The sequence below is a fragment of the Akebia trifoliata genome, chromosome 7 (genome assembly GCF_017979445.1).
Source record: "Akebia trifoliata isolate Shusen 1 chromosome 7, ASM1797944v1, whole genome shotgun sequence".
Taxonomy (NCBI): domain Eukaryota; kingdom Viridiplantae; phylum Streptophyta; class Magnoliopsida; order Ranunculales; family Lardizabalaceae; genus Akebia; species Akebia trifoliata.
Genome location: NC_141381.1, coordinates 22,170,123 through 22,178,622, shown reverse-complemented (window position 1 = coordinate 22,178,622; position 8,500 = coordinate 22,170,123). Strand labels below are relative to the sequence as shown.

The 8,500-nt window shown below is 33.5% G+C and overlaps 1 non-coding gene across 1 annotated transcript; it reads right to left on the bottom strand.

The window, feature by feature from the left end:
* Nucleotides 1–8,186: 8,186 nt before the first annotated feature.
* LOC147398405 (small nucleolar RNA R71) lies at nt 8,187–8,293 on the bottom strand. The gene has a single exon (XR_015180219.1). It is a non-coding gene; the product is annotated as a small nucleolar RNA R71 (small nucleolar RNA).
* Between the last annotated feature and the right edge of the window lie 207 nt (nt 8,294–8,500).

The window sequence follows — 8,500 nt, the reverse complement described above, 5'->3', positions numbered from 1 at the left end:
CCCCCTAATCATTTAGATGACATAAAGGTAGCCAAAATCGACCCTTAAAGCCGACCATGTCAATTTGAATGAATTTTAACTACCCAACTACTATTTGCATGCTTACATGCACTCCAAATTAACAAGACACAAAACCGACCTTGAAGGTCAGTCTGCCCTTGGCAATGTAAGTAAGAGTCCTCCCATCCTCATTTGACACATATCAAGCTCCTCTTTGCTTTCCTTCTTTCTCCTACATACTCCTTTTTCCTTATTGCCTTCCCCTGTTTTGTCTAAAAGCTTTGTTACTCTTCCAACAATCTTCGGCCCATCAAACCCCTGTCCAACAAAACTCGAAGTCCTGCCCACTTAACATCGACCTTCCCCCTACTAAATTGAAGATCCTCCTAACCCTTTAACTTCCGAGCCAATTCTTCTGAGCCAATTCCTCACTTTTCCCTAATATTGTCGAAACTCTACTTGAAATTCCCAAAATATAATCTAATTATCCTGAAATACTACCCACTTTTATCGACTATCCATTATTGAACCATGGAGCCTCCCAACCACTCGCCCAGCCAAAGATTTACTCAAACATCAACTTTTGAAATATCGAGCCTTTATTGAAGTACCAATGACATAATACTAAAATATAGAAGTGTTATCGAAATTCTACAAACTGAAGACGCCTTAACACTTTTTTACAATTAAAATAAAATGTATCTAATGATAATTGGGAGATTTTCTAAGAATGGGGAATCGCTACTTAGTTTAGGTCTAGGACCTAAAATATCTCCAAATGGATCCAAAGATGATCTACGGGTATGAGAAATGGGCAAGGGGTTGATTTACAAGTTTCGAAAGGTATTTGGGATCGAATCCATCCGATCGAGGTGATCGGTCTCTACTATGATTCAAAACTATCCTAAGAAGGTCAAAGGAAGAAGTCTAGGGTCAAAGTTAGGAACCAATCATCATTATTTTATGTCAAATTGATTAAACAAATCCTATGGCTACGATTTTCTCAAATACTACACAATTTTTTAAATTTTATACATAAATAAGAAAAATAATTTAAAAAAGGTCTAAATTAGTCAATTCCTTAGGGCTCATACAGCAATTTTTTTTATAAAAATGAAATTTAATTAAAATATTGCATGTAAGAAATAGTTTCCAAATCCATGAAAGTATCATTACATACATAATTAATTTTTAAAGTGGTAAATATATCATCGCATGGAAAAATCAGTTTTCAAGTTGGTAAATGTGTTATCACATGTAAAAATAAAATTTTAAATTGGTAAATATATTATCATATGTAAAAAATAAGTTTTCAAATTGGTAGATATATCATCGCATGTAATAATTAGTTTCCAAATTGGCAAAATACATCATCGTATGTAAAAATCAATTTTCAAATTGATAAATATATTATCACATGCACAATTAATTTCCAAATTGATAAATATATTGCATGCACAATTAATTTCTAAATTGATATATGTATCGTAACATGCACAAGTAATTTCTAATTTAGTGAATATCATAACATGCATAGATAATTTTCAAATTGGTTAAAATCAAAATGTTATGCATGCATAATGATTAGATCATTAAAATATCATCATGAATATGAATATGATGAATTGAGAAAATTATTATTGATGCTTGATTGATCAAATATACAGTGTATGTATATGACTAGAATTCCTAATTAGCTCTCTAGAAATCAGCCTATTCAATTTCTATATTTATACCATGATCTGTATACACCTATACAATTTTTTATACAAGGCAATAAAATCAATTGTTAATCTTTATAAAATCGTTGACTATCTCAACACTCCCCCTCAAGTTGGTGCATAGATGTCACACATGCCTAGTTTGTCTAAGAATTTTGAGAACACCAGATTGGATACTCCTTTGATAAGGATATCAGCTAACTAATCTTCTAACAGAATCTTTGGTAGTTCTATATTCTTTTTATCCAGTTTCTCCTTAATGAAGAACATATCTACCTCGACATGCTTTGTACAATCACGTTGAACTGGATTATGGGTTATATCACATGTTATTTTGTTGTCACAATATAGCTGAATTGGTTGCTCTAGGGAATAGCCTAGATCCTGTAAAAGAAATTTCAACCACAGTGCTTCATAAATTCCTAAAGCCATTCTTATGTACTCTACTTTTGCACTAAATCATGCAACAGCATTCTGTATCTTGTTTCTCTATGTAACTAAGTTCCCACCTACAAAGATAAAGTATCCTAAAGTTGACTGCCTAATGTCAACTGCTCCGGCTCAATCAGTATTTGTATATACCTCGATATTTTACTTGTTTGTGTTTTTAGATAATAAAATTCCCTTTCTTGGAGTAGATTTTAGATATCTCAAAATGTGTATAACTGCATTCATATGTTGTTCACCGGGATTATGCATGAACTGACAAACAATACTTAGAGCATAGGCTAGATCTGGTCTTGTATGAGCTAAGTACATCAATCTTACAACAAATTTCTAGTATCTCCCCCTGTCCACCAGTACCTGGCTTGTCTCAATATACAACTTCAGACCTTTTTCCACTAGTGTGTTAGTTGGTTGACAGGCTGTCATACCAGTTTCTTGTAATAGATCTAAGGCATACTTATTTTAAGATAGGAAGATTCATTTACTCGATCAAGATACTTCAATTTCCAAAAAGTATTTTAAAAGGCCTTAGTCTTTCATTTCAAATTCCTTGGACAAGTACTCCTGCAAAGCTCTCAATTCTTCCGGATTGTTATATGTGATGATCATGTCATCCATATATATAATGCGTGTGGTAATTTTCTCATGTCACATCTTTAAAAATAATGTGTGATCAGAATTACTTTGTCTGTAACCAAATGTTGTCATGGATTTGATAAATCATCCAAACCAAGCTTTAGGGGACTATTTTAATCCATATAGTAATTTCTTCAACCTGCACACCTTCTGATATTTTTCTGTTATCATGCACCCTAGCAAGAGATCTATGTAGACTTTTTCAAATAGTTCGCCATGGAGGAATGCATTCTTCACATCAAACTGTTGCAATAGCCAATCAAAATTTGCAGCTAAGGATAACAAGACCCGGATTGTGTTGATTTTGGCTATAAGTGCAAACGTTTCAATATAGTCAATTCCATAAGTTTGGGAGTATCATTTTGCCACCAATCGTGCCTTAAAACGTTTGATCATACCATCAATTTTATATTTTACAATAAAAATCCATCAACACCCAACTGGTTTTTTTTCTGTAAGACGGTCAATGAGCTCCCAAGTTTGGTTCTTCTGCAAGGAGGTCATCTCTTCATTCATCATGGCTTCCTACACACTATTGGGTATAGATATAGTAGATAATTGATTGACAAATGACTAATTTATTTTTGACAAGTAATGTGTAGACATATAATGGTTCATTGGATATTTTACTTTACCAGACAATTGAGGTTCATATGTAGGCTTTGGAATACCTCTGGTGAGACATTATGGTAATTGTCTCTTAGTTAACTCGGGCACTGTATAATAAATATCCTTAGACAATGATTGGTTTAGTGTATCAATTGGGAGAGACTCAAGCTTGGTTTCAGAAGTTTTCTAGCTTTCTAGGTGGTGTTCATTCCCACTTAGATCCAAGTTTAGACTACTAGATTCCAACTTATCGACTTCTACGCTTATTGTGTCGTTGTGTAGGGTATCACCACTCAAATCCAAGTTTTAACCACTAGGATCCAAATCACCTACATTTTGATCAGATACTTCCATCATATCTTCCTCAAGGTTGTATACAAGAGTCTAAATTTCCTCAAAATACTCCCCCTGAAAGTCAGACTTAGAAAAATAGATAGTATCTTCATGAAAGACAACATCCCTAGTGATAAACATGCGTTTAGTAGGGGTGATAACATATGTATCCTTTTTTATGGATAACATATCCAACAAAAACACATTTCAAGGCTCGTGGCATTAACTTACTGTATTGGTGTTTGTGAATATGAACATAGGCAACACATCCGAAGATATGAAGGGGGGTAGGTTTGGGACTGTTGGAGCTACAATAGCTTTTGCAAGTGTCTGGAAGGGTGTTTTGAAGTTGATAGAGCGAGATGGAACACAGTTGATGAGATATGCGACAGAGAGAAGAGCTTCACCCTATTAGCATAAGGGCATGTGAGTTTCGATTAGGAAAGCGCAAACAACCTCCAATAAGTGTCTATTCTTGCATTCTGCCACACCATATGTTGAAGTGTATCCAAACAACTAGTTTAATGAATTGAGCCATGTGAGTCCAAAAATTGTTGAAGTTTGGAACTCTGGTATTCCCCGCCATTATCACTTCGTAACACTTGTATTTGAGCATTGTACTGTGTACGAATAGTATTATTAAACTTCTGAAACAACAACGTAACTTCTGATTTGGATTTCATCAAACACAACCAAGTCATCTAAGTACAATCATCTATAAAGGTAACAAACTAATGTGACCCCCCAAATGTGGGAACTTTGGATGGTCCCCAAACATCAAAGTGAATAATCATAAAAGGAACTGAACTTTCATTTAAAATCAAAGGAAATGAAGCGCGATGGCTTTTTGCAAGTTCACACACATCACATTTGAAAATGAAATATCCAAATTCGTAAATAAACTAGGAAACAACTTTTTTAAATAACCAAATAAGGTATGTCCCAAACGTCGATGCCAGAGCCAGATCTTAGTTATCTTCTTTGGTGAACCCATGTTATCTACTTCTAAAGCTTGTTGTAATCTGCTAGAAATTTTTGACTCCAAGTCCAAGTAATACAGCTTCCCTCTTTTAACACCACAACCAATAGTTTGTCGAGTCTGAATGTCCTTAAACACATAATAATTAGGCCAAAAAATAACAACTCAGGATAAGATAGTAGTAATTTGAGAGATTGACAAAAGGTTATAATCTAAGGAGGGAACAACTAACACAGAATCCAGATGTAAAATATTAGTAAGATGTGATGATCCTTCCCCAATAACCAGGGTGGTATTACCATTGGCTGTAGAGATACAATTTTGGGAGGATGGGTTAAGGGTTCAAACTTGTCTAACATCAAATGTAATATGATCAGTAGCACTAGAATCATTATCCATGTACTATTAAAAATAGGTGTAGAAATGTTTAAGATGTTATTTCCAGTGTTTGTAGTGGTTACCAATGTTGATGACGTAGCAGTGGCATCGTCTTCCTTTGTTTGAGCAATTGCTGCAATAGACGTTTGATGAGTACATTTTATATCTACAAATTAATCACTTTTAAATATAATATTTTATTAATTTTAAAGTCTTTTAGTTGTTTTTAGTTAAGTTTAGTTTATTTTTGACAACATTTAGGAGAAATTCTGACTCCAAATTGGTTCACTTTCGGAAGAAAGAAGCTAAGCATACAAGCTAAAAAGTCTTCAAGCCACAGCTTGATAGAAAATGAGGCCGCGCCGGGAATTCAAGAATTACACAATAGAAATATGAAAATACAAGTCGCGACATGACATGTTTTGAGGCCATGGCCTACTTACGTTTCCAACTTTACACGTTAATTTTTGGGGATCGAATTAGAGATGGATTTTGGAACTCTTAAACCCTAATGACTCCATACCTATAAATAGGAACAATTAAGCCTTATTCAGGTCAGAAATTCGAGATTTTTCTTGGAGGCACAAGATCGAGAAGGAGGACGAAAGCTGGAGATTCGACTTTTAAGTTTTATCTTTCTGAACTTTATCTCTTCTCTTGATATTTGTAATCTCTAAGAATGGCCGAATACTTTTGTGATTTTATTTTCTTTTCAATGATGAACTAATTTCTATTCTAGGATTATAATGGAACCCATTCATGATATTTGATTAGTTTTATTTATTTCTCCTATGATTCCACATGTGATTATTCTACCCTATGTTTAATGCGATTTAATTAACTGACCATTGATTAATATCGACAGAGTTGCTTTGTGTTCATGACCTAGATAGAATAACATACGCTAATTTGAGATAGACATATACTCACGTTGCGTGTGCATCCCTTATGAGAGCTTATTCTTAATTAATTCTTCTTGATTTAATTCTCATAGACATATAGGGAGTTAGTTTAGAAGGGTATTTTGACATGACCATCGACAGAGGCTTGTAGAGAATTAGTGTTCTTAGGTGATAATTATAGTGGATTAATTTATAATAGAAGGAAAGATAATTTAATCAAGTGGATTGTTTGGGGGATATTATAAACCTAGATTTTATCACTCATTGATTTTAAATCTGTAAATTTATTCTCTCCGTTACTTTTCTTGTTTATTTTTAAATCCTATTTTTACTTTTTTTTGGATAAAATTAGAGTGAGATAAATTGGTAATTAGCAATAGACTGGTATTTAGGCGGTGTTTGTTTGCGCTATTTTTCAGCGCTTATTGCTGAAAAAAATTAAATTCAGCACTTTTGTCAAAATAGCGCGTTTGTTTACTCTATATTTTCAGCGCTTATTGCTGAAAATAAGTGAAAAAAATTCAACACTATATTGATGCTGAAAAAAAAGTGCTGAAGCGGTAAGCACTTCGCTTTTTTCAACACGGACAAGTATGCCCTTTATTTTTTTTAACATGGAAAAGTATGCCCTCATTCTTAAAAGGATATTACCTCTTATATCCTATGGATAAGTATATAAACACCCCCACAAATTAATAAACCCACACCATAACTAAATTATTTTGTCTTATATGGGTTAAAAGTTTTAGAATGTGTTGATTTTTGGTGAGGATGATCTCTACAATGAGGAGATCATTCTCACAAAAAATCAGCACATCTTGAAACTTCTAACCCTATCAAAACAAGTTCAAGAACCGTAAATTGTCCCCTTTAAAAAAAAACTATTTTTGACGAGTTAGAAGTTTCAAAATAGACTGATTTTTATGAGGATGATCTCTAGACCATATAGACCATCCTCACTAAATATTTGCTCATTCCAAAAACTTTAACCCATATAAAACAAAACAAAAAATGGTTATAGTGTGGGTTGCCCTTATTAATTCATAGGGTGCTTTTATAATTACACATCCTTCATGTCTATCGAAAATTATTCATCCAAAACTAAGTTCTTTTAAAGTTGATTTCAAATTTTGGTCACTTGTATGACATTATTATTTTTAATTTAAAATTTGTGGGTTTTTATAAATAGAAATTATTATTTATAAATTGAAGATTTGAGTATTATTTATTATTTAAAAATAAATTATATTTTAATTTTATAAGAAATAATATATTTTATTGTGTTTGATAATAAATAAGCAATTGAAACATGCAAACAATGTATAATATGATTGTAAGGGTAACAAAGACAATTTACCAATTTCAGCAATGTGTAACAAACATGATTCAGCATCTAAACAAACAACTTTTTCAGCACTTAAATTCAGCGTTTATAAGTTTCAGCACTTAATGCTATTCAATACTTATTTTTTTCAGCTTAACAAACAGCACCTTAGTCTCCGTGGGAACGATACTTTCTTATCACTTTATTACTTGTTTTGATACGTATACTTGCATGCGTAAATTAGACAACAAGTTTTTGGCATCGCTGTCGGGGACTAATTTATTAATTTTTTTTGTTAATATTAATTCAATCATATTTGATTTTAGACCAAACTTTTCTTTGTTTTGTAGGTGTTTGGCTAGTGTATGCGTAGTACGGGAAATTCAGAACTTGTTTCTTTGGATCTTGAGATCGAGAAAACTTGTCGAAGAAATAGAAAGAATAAGCGAGAAGCTTCTCAACACCATACAATGGCCGATCAAAATAATGGTAATGAAGGTCCTAAGTCTATGCGGGACTATGTTGTTCCACTGGTAGATGGGATTCACACTAGTATTCGTCGTCCAACGATACAAGCCAACAATTTTGAACTCAAGCCAGTTACTATTCAGATAGTACAAGCATCTCAGTTTGGGGTTCACATGTCGAAGATCCCAATACACATTTAGCTAATTTTCTAAAGATAGGTGCGACTTTCAAGTATAACGATATTGATGATGATGCCATCCGGTTGTGACTATTTCCGTTCTCATTGAGGGACATGGCAAAGAATTGGTTGAACTTATTACCAAGGGAGTCTATCACCACTTGGGATGACTTGGCGAAAAAATTCCTTGCTAAATACTTTCTGCCCTGCAAAGTTGAGGAATGACATTACTACTTTCATGCAGTTGGATAATGAGTCTCTTTATGAAACCTGGGAAATGTACAAAGATTTGCTTCGGAGATGTCTTCATCATGCTCTACCGGAATGGTTGATCATCCAAATTTTCTACAATTGGTTGGTTGGATCTATTAGAACGATTATTGATGCTGCAGCAGGTGGATCTCTTATGACGAAGACATTTGAGGATGGGTATAATTTATTGGAGGAGATGGCCTCTAACAACTTCCAACACCATACAGAGAGGATGAATCCAAGAAGAACAGCAAGAGTGCATGAACTAGATGT